Genomic DNA, 13,307 nt, shown 5'->3' with positions numbered 1-13,307 from the left:
GTCAAACTTTCATTACTCTTATTAAAGCTCCTTCTATTATCTCTTTGCTGTACAGGAAAACAATGTGGGACAACTGGAAACATTTACACCAGCGCTCAGAATGCAGAAAGAATATCTTCTACTAAAAACAGGGAACAAATTGAAGACTAGTGAAACTTGTGAAACAAATATAAAGAGGGAAACAATTACAGGTTAGGAAACAGAGGCATACGTCAGGTTCATAAGCAAACAGAGGAATGGAGGATTTAAAAAAAATACGAAAAAGAAATTGGGAGGGCTAAAAGGAACTAAAATTATCTCAAAATGTATTAAAAATGACATTTTACAAGCACATCACAAAGGAAATTAAGACATCTATGTAGAAAAATGGCAATTAAGAAATAAACAAATAGGGTCACATAACTAAAGAAAAATTAAATAATCATTTCACTTTGGTATTCACAGAAGAAACAGAACAGATTATAACGACACTAGTTGAGGTGGTGTGTAATGTCAAGTGTGTATTTTAACGTAAAAGCTATGTATTGAATAAACTAAAACTCAAAAAAGATGATAAATCCTTTGGACTGGATGGATATATTTGTATTAAAATAATCTGGAAGAGATGGCAGAGACATATTACTCAATAGTTTTTTAAAAATGCATAATCCAGGTGTACTTGACTAACAATTTTCATAATTAAAAACATATACAAAAATTATAGACCTGCCAGCTGAATAATAGGAAAAATAATGGAATAGAAAAATATTTAGCCAAGGATAACACAAAGAACAGCATGAATTTCACAGGAGAAAATCTGGTTTGATCAAACTTTTATGAATTGTGCAAAAGTTAGAGGGAAAAGACAATGGTAGTGAAATTTCAGTAAGGCGCACGATGATAGATGGTAGCTGGAGACAAATGGCAGAAAGAATTCCCAGCTGCCTTACAAAATGCAGAGCAGGGGAGTCAACATAATTTGTAGTTTATCACAAGTGGCAAGCAATGATCCACAAGGATCAGTGCTGGGACTACTGCTATTCATAAATTTATACTGACTATCTGAAATGCAAAATCAGAAATATAATTTCTGAATTTATATATATCAAATTAGAAAGGGAAGGGGGCATGGAAAATAGGGAAGTAACACTGGTGTGGACTGGTTGAGCCAAAAAGATGTATTTTCTTGTTGGGTATCGTACTGAACATAATCAAATTACTATTATTCCACCATAGACTTCTCTCCCAGAAGAGAAACATTCAGTCAAGTATTGCCTCATCTCAAATATAACAGAACAAATCTCAAGTACCTATCCATTACTACATCTCCTGTACTCCACTCTAGTTGTTTTCTTCAAACTCTCCTTCATCTTTGTCCCAAGCAACATTGGGTCAATTGCATCCTGCGGCATGTTTAATCAGTACAGTCTTTACTCATACCTTTAACTTCAAACAAAACAACACTGATAACTGTAAATCATCTTGGCCTCTCCTGGACTATAGACTCTGTCACAGTCGAAGCCCCAAGACCTGAACTCCAAAATATCCAGGAATTGGAAAACAATGTTCCAGATTATGAAACAGGAGGCAAAGCAAAACTTCAGTAAAATATGTTTACATTTTCATGTTCATCGTTAGTTATAAATTTTTTTTTGGGTGAGGGGGGTGCAGGAAGTGAAGAATTATCCAAGCTTTTAAAAAAGTGTTAGCCTCCCAGTGGTCTTGCACATTGATCACATGACATGTCGATCCTCAAGGCATTAGTGGGAAGGCAGGGAGCAGAGACTTGGAAGCTGAGGGTTGGGTGACAAAACCTCCATTATCCAGACAGCGTGATGATCTCCTTCCTCCAAAGTGCAGACAACACAGCCTCCCTTTTTCTTCAAATACTACTTTCTGATTCTGGTTTATCAAGTTTGGATTTCCTGTGACTGGAGGTTTTGGCAAGAGCTGTAACTCGTACTGATGCCTGATTGGTGAATGAATCCTAAATCAGAACCATCAGTGACTAAAGAACTATGCAAGTTAATAGCAGCACCCCCGCACCAGAGGCTCTACAGCATTGAACAGAACCAGCAGAAACAAAATATTTGGATATTCCTGGTCTAGCTGGTGCGTGTTGACAAGCTGTTCGACAATGTATCAGCACAGGCTACATTTTTTTTCTTTTTTCTCTAGGCCAGAGGCACGGAGGCCAAGTTTATTGGTCCATTTGGTCCCAGCCAAGATCAGCAAACTCTGCAGAAGCCAGAGTTTCAATAGCTCAGTTTTTGTGACTAAGTACTTGAGAGCTGCTCAAGTGTAGCTTCCACAGCATCATAGTTTTATACTTCAGTAACTTTGCTTTAATAGCGATGGCTCGGAATGGAGGAGCTGAATGAAGTGGAGCAATGGGGAAGGAGGAAAATTGAGGGGTTGGAAGTAGAAGCAGTAAAGGGGGATTAAAGTGGGATAGAGGGAGGAGGGCACAGGAACAGAGGAGGGAAAGAAATGAGAGGGATAAAGAAAGGGGAGGACAGCAAAGGAAGTGGAGGGGGGAATGAAAGAAAGGAGGAGGTAGAGAAAGGGAAGGTGTGGAAGTTGAGTGAAAAGCCAGTGGGAAGAGTAGTGTGAAGAGGAAGTATTAAAAAAAGGTGTCAAAGGGAGAGAGAAAGTGATGGCCAAGAAAATAATTGGGGGGGGGGGGGGGGCGCATGGAAACAGGGAAGAACGGAGAAAACTGAGTTGGAGGGGTTTGAAAAAGGAAGCGGAGGGAGGAAGAGAAAGATTGAAGAGGAAAACAAAAAAAAAAGGCAAATGAATTAGGACCCCGTGATTCATAGCTTCGATCATGATTCATTCAAGGCTGGCTGTTTCCAATTTACATGAACAATTTCAATGGAGAAGATTGACATACACTGATCCTGTTGGTAGATTTGTGTGACAGACAGACAGAGACAGAAATGAGTCAAATATTAAAAACACATGCTTGGGCAAAGAATGCGAACACAATTTTAAAACCACAAACAAAGCTGGAAAGCCACTCAGCCCACCCAGTCGATCGTATCAATAGGAATCGAAGATTCTTCCTTCTGCACAATCTAATTGGTCCTGAATAATTCCACTTACCTACACATGAATTATGAACAAGTATAAGTACCTCATGGAGGAAGAGAACTGAGAAACAGCAGCTCATAGCAAATTAAGAGTCATAGGCATACAGCATGGAAACAGCCTGTTTAGTCCAACCAGTCTATGCCAAACATTATCGCAAACTAAACTAGTCCCACCTGCTTAATCCTGGCCTATATCGCCGCAAACTTTTCCTATTCAGGCACTTATCTAAGACTATATTAAACTTTGTAACTGTGCTTGCATCTACAATTTTTCAGAAAGTTCATTCCCCACACAAACCACCCATTGTGTAAAAAAGTTGTCCCCCATGGCTTTAAATCTTTCTCCTCTCACCTTAAAAAATATGCCCCTTGCCTTGAAATCCCCCATCCTAGGGAAAAGACACCAACCATTAACCTTCTCAATACCCCTCATGATTTTATAAACCTCCTTAAGGTCACCTCTCAACATCCTATGCGCCAGTTTAAAAAAGTCCCAGCCTTTTTTTATAACTCAAATCTTCCACTGCTGGCAACATCCTGGTAAATCCCTTCTGAATTCTCTCTAGCTTAATATACTTCCTATAAAAGGCAAACAAGCAGAACTGTTGCTAAAAGGAACCTAGACAATACTGCTTATGAAGACTTTAATAATAGGCATTTGGTGAGGTGCCATGGAGTAAGGTCATTGATAAAATTCATGCATGAGATATTAAAGGGAATTCCACAGCACAGACAGGAAGTTGGTTATAGTTCAGAAAGCTTTTGCTTTGGGCAAAAACAATGTAAACTCTGATGTCCTCCTGGGTCAGTTGATAACTTTTTTTTATATAAAAATGATAATATCCAGTCCATTTTATCCTAATCACATTTAATGTTATCCCTCCCATTCCTTTCAAGTCTGCCAGCAGTCAAGAAGGTTGTCCTGTTCTCTGGAATTTAATCTGTTCCCTCCCCCACCCCCGAGCGCTCCACGACTAGAAACAAAACAGTCTGTTTCTAGATGCTCTGTCCAACCCTTTACAACTTTAAAATTTCTAATCAAATGTCACCCCATAATTTGTGTTGTTTGAAGTCTTGGTATATGTATTTTCTAACAGCAAGCACCAAGAAACATTTGTACACTCTCTAAACTATTCTATCTATAGGTAACAAAGTTTGAAAGCAGTGTGAACTAACAGCAGGACAAGGAAAGACTTCAAAAGGAACATGGGAACTGGCAAGTGAAAAGGGTGGACAAGTAAAAGATGAAACATTAGCAAGATATGACATACACTTAATAAACAGAGGCCCAGGTTACAGTGAACATTTATAATTGATTAGATTGGCCTCAGTATTTTAACCTATTCTGGGCACCACATTTTAGGAAGGAAGGGAGGAAGAATGTAGTAAAGATTTAGGGAATGGTTTTGGGATGCAGGATTTCTGTTACATGGATAGCTTGGAGAAGTTGGGAGTTATTTCCCTAAACGGAAGAGATTTGACAAGTGTTCAAAATGATGAAGGATCTCAGAGGAGATCGCGAGAAATTGTTTCCATTGGAGGGTCATGAACCAAAACTTACAAATTTAAAAAAGGTGAATGGCATAAGAACCAGAGTTGATACACAGAACAATCTTCTTAACAAAAAGAAATCCCAGTAATGCCTAGTGTATAACATACAACCTGAAAGGTTAAATCACAGCTATCAGAAAAGCAAGTAAAAAATGGTTAAGTACCCAAAAGGGGAAAAGACTTGCAAGCTAAACAGCTGAAGAATTTTCTCGCAGAACACCACTATGACACAGTGGCTACTTTATCAATTCTACAGACTGTACAGAAAAAAAAATTTTTGGACTTCAATTTAATAGCTACTATCCCAAAATTCGGAGACCAATGGAAGTTGGTCTATTGTGAAGGGGGAGAACAGAAAGAACACCTTTCATGACACCTCAAAGTACTAGATCAACAACAAAATACTATTGTTAAAAACAAAATAAGAAATGCAGCAACCAATATTCTTGCAGCATGTCCCCCCAGAATTAGCAATGCAGTAAACAGCCACAATTTGTTTCAGTCGTGTCAATAAATGGGCAAGTATTGGTTCAGCCACCAGGTAGAACCTTTCGCTCTTCTCAAAAGCACGTCATGGAAAGTTTCATATCCACCTGAGAGAGAAAACAGAACCACAGTGTAAACAACCCAGTGCAGCATTCCCTCAGTGGTGCATCAGAGTGTCAGCCTTTTCTTTAAAAAAGGAGGAGCAAGAGACAGAGACACCAATAGAGATGTCAGATGTAAGCTACTATATAGAAATGTAAAGCAATACAATTAAAGAGAATAAATAACGGAAATATCCACTAAATAGGAAAAGAATCAGAGCAGACATCAAAAGATCAATGAATATAAACTCTTTCCATGAGTCAGTGAGCCAGGAACTAAAGGCCATAAATATACAATCTTTGTCAAAGTGCAATGAGAATTTTTTCAAACACACAAGCTATTAGAATGCCCAACCGGAAACAGAGCTAGAAACGGATTTCAGAAAACTAAAAAAGAAGTGGAAAAAGTTTTGGAAAAGAAAACATTCAAAAGGCACTACAGCTCATTAAAACGGAGTCAGCGCAGAGAACAAATGGACTGAATAACATTTTCTTAACACGGTAAAACTGTCTGATTTTAGAGAGTAGGAGAGATCCATGCACCAGCCTTCTGTTGGAGGTCGTCAAAGACTCACTCCTCAGTCTACTCAGCATGAGGGGATATAACTTGTTCATTCGAGGTTGTCAGCTAATGGCCAGGCAACTTAAATGCCTTTTTACTGCCTTTAAACTGGGTGCGTAAATATGTTTAAATACATTTTTTTCAAAAACCACACAGTGCACACAATAGGAAGGAATTTAACAGCTGCAGGGGCCCAGTATCTCTCTGATCTTCACCACTCAAGACTCATGAGATTTCTAGTCTCAAAAGGTTTCCACATGGTCCTTATGCCCACTATTCCTCATATTTGGTGTAACATAATACTCAAAATAAATAGGCTAGAAGCAGTTTTTTTAAAACATACAGTACAAACCATTATTGAAGTTATAATCCATTGTTTGGGGTTACATAATGGAACAGTCTGTCAGAATTCACTACAGCTGATGATCCTCCAATATCAGTGCTGGTTTCAAGCTGCCTTATATCACAGGCCTCACACTTACTCCTGAGATTGCCAGTAGCTGAAAACTGTCAATTGTGATACTTTGGATTTCTCCATGTGATATCGAGAAACAGCTGAAGACATTTGATGCAGCAAAGGCTATGCACTCTGACATAGTCTCAAAAAAAAAGGACACGGAAGGTTAATGCTCCAAACTAGACATCACTAGCTGAGTAACTCTCATATAGCTACAACACAGCCATCTATCAAAGTGTAGAAAATTGCCCAGATATGACTGGTGCAAATGAAAAAAAAAACCCATTCAATCAATTGCCACATCAGATATTTGTAATCAACACGTCCAGGTCTGTAATGATACATCTTCTGGCTCAAAGACAGGGACACTACCACAGCACCTCTCAGTTCACTCTCAGCAGTGAAGTGATTCAAGATAGTGTTGGCAGTACTATCAAATGGCACTTAGCAATAACCAGCTCATCAATGCTCAGTTTGGATTCTGCCAGGACTCCTTGGTTCCAGAATTCATTAGCCTTGTTCCACACACGGATTAAGAGCTAATTTCAAAAAGGTGAGGAGAGTGTCTGCCCTCAACATTAATACGTCATTTGATGGAGTATGGCTTCAATGAGCCACAGCAAAATTGAAGTTAGTGAAAATTTATCAAGTTATCTACCAGTTGGAGTTACATAGAACCCTTACAGTGTGGAAGCAGATTAGTCAGCTCTGCATCAACCCGCCAAAGGAGATCCCTCCTACCCGGCCCATTCCTGTAACCCTGCATTTCCCATGGTTAATCCTCCTAACCTGTACATCCGTGGACAGTATAGGCTATTTAGTACGGCCAATCCATCTGCTTGCACATCTCTGGACAGTGGGAGGAAACCAGAGCATCCAGAGGGTAACCCACGCAAACATGAGGAGAATGTGCAAAACTCCACGCAGATAGTCACCCAGGGCTGGAATTGAACATGGTCCCTAGCACTGTGAAGCAGCAGTACTAACCACTGAGCTAAACATACTGCCCTAGCACAAAACTATGATTACAGATGGGTTTCAGGTAGCTGAAATAGTTCCTCAGGGTAGTCCCCTATGCCCAAACATTTTCTGGTACTTCACTAATATTCCCACCATCATAAAGACTAGCATGGATATTATCACTAATGATTTTGTTGTTCACTGCCATTTGCGATTTCTCCAATTCTGAAGTGTCAGTAACAGTCTATGCGCAAAACATTCGGGCTTGGGTTATCAAGTCAGTCTTGGGTCATAAAAAAATGACCATCTCTCACAACAGAGAATCTAACTAGTGCTGAATGTCCCAACCATCATTCTGCACATTACCATCAGCTCGCTATATAAATATAGAAACAATAGCAGGGACTGAGGCTAGGAATACTGTGGTGTGCAATCCACCCCCTGACTCCCAAAGCAGGCCCACCATTTATAAGCCACAAGTGAGGACTTGCCTGGAAGAGTGCAGCTCCAACAAGAAGTTCCACACTATTCAGGATAAAGCCATGTGCTTGATTAGTGCCACGTCCATCAACTGACCCATTCACTGTTGCCCACGTACCATCTACAAGGTGCCACAACCTTCCAAATCTTCAAAGCCACTTTCAAAATCTGCAATCTTTACCACTTAAAGCAGCAAAGACAACACCACCTGAAATTTCCTAAGTTACATCCTGACTTGGACCTATAATTGCCATTCTTTCAGCGCAGGGATCAAAATTCTGGAGCTCCCTCTCTCAGCACAGTGTGCATACTCACACAGTGATATGCTGGGGATCAAGGTGACAGCTCACCATCACCGTCTTAAAGGCAATCAAGCTTTGTCAGCAATGTTCACTTCCTATACGTGAATAAAATATGAAAAGCTAGGTAAATAAGGGCAGAATTTTTACTTTCCACAACACCCAAGTCACTAGCTGATAGTATCACACAGTTAGAGATATGGAACTGGTGAATTGGGCAGGGAGAGATCTTCAACTCCACAAAGTAAAACTACGGGACACCAACTGGTCTGATTAGATGTGTGGCCTAGCAGCACGTGGTGTTTATGGGAAAGGAAACATTAACACAACTTCTGCCTTCAAACCAAGAATAATAGGAAAATCGGGCACCACTGAAGTGTAATCTGCAAGGGGGTGAAAGACCGAAAAATGGGACTCCACTGTAAATAATATAGATTCTTTGCTTTAATTCCACACAATAGGAGCCGACAGAAGAAGCAATTAAGGAGGAAGTGAGTTCAGACAAGGTCTGTGCAGATGGTGCATCTGTGGCACAGGCTGGAGGTTATTTTATGTCTGACAGAGACTGTTAAACATTCCCTCTCCGCCCCCTACTATTCACCAGGACTGAATTCTTCTTTCAAAAAAAAGACAAATTAGAACTCAGTTTGAGATCCTGAAAACAACCAGCTAGACTATTTCTCAGCCAGCTCCTGCAGAATTATTTATTTGAAACACAGTCTCTGTTTAATTAGGATTGGGTTGAAACCATTCAGGAGAAGCTCGAGTTTGGTAGTATATTTAAAAAAATGAAAAATGTATACCGGATAGGTAAAACGATGGATTCAGATACTATTCCCAGTCTGAGAGCACAGCTGAAGCCTTGCCACACAACTTTGTTAAAATAAAAATTTATCAGAATAAATTTACCACTTGATGATTGATGATTGAAGTTAAAAAGAAAAAAAACTCATTTCTTTGGAGAACACAGGAGCTGTGATAGAATCGCAACTATATATAGAATCACAAGACTATGAACTGCCACAGGGAGTGGTAGATGCAGGTAAAGTTACACCATTTAAAAGACATTTGGACAGATACAAGAATAGGAAAGATTTAGTGGGATATGGACCAAATACAGCCAAATGGAACTATTTCAATTCGAGAAAACTTGGTCGGCTTGGAAGAGTTGGATTGAAGGGTCTGTTTTGTGATGTGCAATTCTATGACTATAAGGCACATCCATTCTATTTTACACGGTCGGTGGTAGGCCAGAGATGAGGAGAAGTACATTAACTTTGAGGTAAACAATTGGCAGGGTGCAGTAGTGAAAAGCCTATACCTCATTTAAATGTGGGAGGGGAGCTTCGGAGAACCACATCTATCCTGGGACATGACATCAACCACATGTTTACCCACATGTTTACCCACTGACTTTCACATGTGCTGCTGTGGAAAAACCAGAACAGCACCATTCTACTTTATTGTTTGGTAGAGGCATTTTCTCTTAAAATCAGGGAACATGGAAAGAAAGTACGAAGAGCTACACAGCCTAATAGTATGAAGAACTCAATTGTCTAAGAGAGTATAACTAATAGAAAACAAATGGTGAAAAATCCTGAAGAACAATGCTGACGTAACACAAATACTATCTTACAGCACATGGGGTGCACGTGATGATGCACAATGCTTCACCCAAATCAGTTTAGTGTTTGGTTACAGGCAGTCATCTTCATCAGAATCATGACTGAACAAGCTCCACCATCCAGAAAGGATTCTAGGAGCCAGCTTCATCTATCCAAAACATAGATTTGATCAAGCTCAACAATTCTGAAGACACATTAGCATAGAGGAACAAAGTGGAACGTCAAAGCAGGTCTCGGCTGTTTAGTCAGTCGCTTCTGCCATTCCATGGTCTCATTAGTATCCAAACTTCATCTTCCTACCTTTCTTCTGTATTCCTTATCTACTAGCCTCCATCCCAAAAGCTCCAAACACATCTGGCATTCGCAGACTTCAGCCAGACAGAGTTCTACATTTTAAACATCATTTATGTGAAAATGGCTTCCTAATTTATACTGTCTGCAGAATGATGGACAGTCTGCAATAAAACAGAGAACTGGAGGCAATAATATGCTATGAAGAACCAGACAGTTGGGATTAGAGTGATGTGGCTGCAGAACAGTCAGAACTAGGAGTGAAATACTGCAGGGTGTAGCATATTTAGAAGAGATTAAAAAAAGGAAAGAGAGGTAGAGTAGCTGAATTCAATAGATAATAGCATCCAAAATGACTTGGCCATCAGCAAGACAGAAATAGCATTCATGTGTTAAGGGGCTGAGAATAGATCTTGAACATAAAATGGATAATATTGGCAAACAATGTAGTGCAACAAAATGTGAAACACTTACAACAATTTTCATTGTCCAAGAAAAACATATCCTGTTGAGAAACAGGCAAAGCTAAACATCAATCACCATGGATGATTCAAGACTAGGAAATAAAAAGTGAGGATAATAAAAAGTGACACAGACCAAGTATAGACATGGACTGCAAGCAAGACCCCAGAAAAGAACACCAAAGAGAAAAAAGTACAAAATATTCCAAATTTAAAAAGGTGTGCAAGGAAACACTTGACGGACAGAATAATATCATTTGCAACATTACAGAAATAATGGCGGTAACATGATAATTGTGTGTGGTTATTTTGATTTTTTAACTAATGGCATGGGGATATTGGTTTGTGACGGGGGGGGGTTTTAATGCTTAACTTATCGGTATTTCTGGGGGAATGATTTTGCTTAACCCAGTATGAGAGAGGGAGTCCCAAAAGTGATAACACGGATTTGTTTGGATTAGGTGCTTTTTATAAGCCACAGCATACAGAAGATTCATTTTCCTCTGAAAAGGATCAGGAATTTTTGTTTTCATCAAGAGGAAATACCCACAGCTTGGAAAGTTGAGAATTCCAGTCCAGAAGAATTTGGTTTGAAGGCATTATTTGGAGCTGAGAATGTCTAAGCTTGGTTATGTGACAACCAAGGAAGAGTTACCAAACTTTCAAGACCGCGAATTTTTTTAAAAAGGTTATGTTACACCTATAGATGTGATTGAGAAGTGAACATTCTCTGATGTTTGAGTACTACACAATGATGGCATTGGGATAGATGGGATTATATTTGTCAAACTGTGTTTTGAATTAAGGAACATCACTTAAAAGGGATGATGGCGAAAAGGAAATGGCAACAAACAGTTCATGGGCAAACTGCAACAATTGTTTATTCCTGTCTGGTGCAAAAGTAAAAAACAGGAAAAAGAAGCCAAACCATGGCTTACAAGTGAAATTAGAAATAGTATTAGATCCAAGGAAGGGGTTACGGGTTACAGTCAGGGTTGAAAAATAAACATACCTGAGGAGTGGAAGCAATTTGAATTCAGCAATGTAGGACAAAGGAGGAAATGCTGGAAAAGCTCAGCAGGTCTGGCAGCATCTGTAAGGAGAGAAAAGAGCTGATGCTTCGAGTCTAACTGACCCTTTGTCAAAGCTTTGTCAGTTAGACTCGAAACATCAGCTCTTTTCTCTCCTTACAGATGCTGCCAGACCTGCTGAGCTTTTCCAGCATTTTGTCTTTTGGTTTCAGATTCCAGTATCTGTAGTAATTTGCTTTTACCTTTATGTAGGACAAAGGGATTGATTTAAAAAAGGGGCAAAAAGAATACCAAATTAAGCTTGCAGGGAACATAAAAACTGATTGTAAAAATGTCAATAGATCTGCGAATGGAATTAGTGAAGACAAATTTAGGTCCTTTTCAGAAACACGGGAATTTATAACTGGGATCAAAGGAGTGATCGACTAACTAAATACATACTTCATTTCTGTGTTCACAGAGGAGGGCATAAATAACACTTCAGAAATGTGGGAAACTGAACATTTAGAGAGAGAGGTGCTGAATATAACCTGTATTTGTATGGAAATGTGTTTAGGCAAATTGATAGGATTGAGGGCGGAACAATCTCTCGGCTCTGATGATCTATATCCCAGAGCACTTAAGAAAGTAGCCCTAGAAATACTGGATACATTGGTACATCTTCCAAGATTCTATAGATTCTAGAATACTTTCTACAAATGGGAGGGTAGATAATATAAACTCCATTTAAGAAATTAAGCAAAGCAGAAAACTGGGAATTAATCAACCAGTCAGTTTGATATCAGTAGTGGGGAATATGCTAGTGTCCATTTTATATACATATTAAAAAAAAGAGTTGATAGCTGAGCATTTGGAAAACAGCAGCAGGATCAAACAGTCAGCACCAATTTATCGAAAGGGAAATCACATTTGATAATTCCAGTGGAAGTCCTTGAGAACATAACTTGTGGAGCTAATGAAAGGGAGCCAGTGGATGTGATTTATTTAGATATTTAGAAGTTTCTTTAAAACAAAAAGAGTTCAGCATGTAAAATTAAAATGCATGGGATTGAGGATAGCATATAGAATTGGAAGGGAACAGGTGGACAGACAGGAAATAGTAGGAATAAATGGTCTTTTTCCAAATGGCATGCAGTGACTAGTGGGGTTCACCAGGAATCAGTGCTATGACCCCTATTCACAAGATACATTTAGTTCCCTCAGCTAAAGCATTAATACAATATCTACAAATTTATAGATGTTACAAAGGGATGGGAGGTAGTTCATCATTACAATCCTCCTTCGTCTTTAATAAGCTGAAGACAAAGCTAGTGATTAGTAGTCGAGGATATATCACTGTAGATTATAATGTCAACAGAAGTTGCACTCTTCTTAGAGAAGTCGTACGTTTATTATATGACAGCAATATACTTGGTCATTCTTCATCTCTAGGACTGTAGTGAGCTTTACACCTACTCCCTCCAAAAGTTCAAGTAGAATTCCTTGTCACAGTCTGTTGGTGGATTTATCAGTAAGACGGGTGGAGCATGTAACATAAATATTAACTCCTTCAGAACAAGTCATGGTGACAGACACAAATCTCCCATCTTCTGTGCCCTTATCACCTTCAGGGCTTCTTCAACATGATTGGGACAGGACTGGGGTACAGTAATGCTAAGCACCAGTTGGTTTCTTCCCCATATTTAACCTGACACCATGAAACTGGGGCCCCCAGAGGGAGTGTACAGAGAGCTCCCAGGTCCACGTCCCACATATAGGTTGCGCAGCCACCTCTGCTGGGTCTGTCATGCCTGTGGGACAGGTTGAATCAGGGATAGCAATGGACAAGTCTAGAAAATTGAATCATCGTAACAGCCAGCAAGTATGACTAAGCCATCTTTGGAATGAGTTCCCCAATTTTGGTACAAGTCCTGATTGAGGGCAACTTTT

General features: G+C 39.4%; 1 protein-coding gene across 2 annotated transcripts in view; it reads right to left on the bottom strand.

Annotated features, from left to right (window-relative positions):
- Positions 1-13,307, bottom strand: part of nradd (neurotrophin receptor associated death domain) — a 32,411-nt gene that overhangs the window by 10,405 nt on the left and 8,699 nt on the right. The window lies entirely within an intron of this gene.

This window comes from Hemiscyllium ocellatum, chromosome 4, assembly GCF_020745735.1.
Source record: "Hemiscyllium ocellatum isolate sHemOce1 chromosome 4, sHemOce1.pat.X.cur, whole genome shotgun sequence".
Lineage (NCBI taxonomy): Eukaryota > Metazoa > Chordata > Chondrichthyes > Orectolobiformes > Hemiscylliidae > Hemiscyllium > Hemiscyllium ocellatum.
The sequence above is the reverse complement of the archived record's forward strand: the minus strand, read 5'-3'. Positions and strand labels throughout refer to the sequence as shown.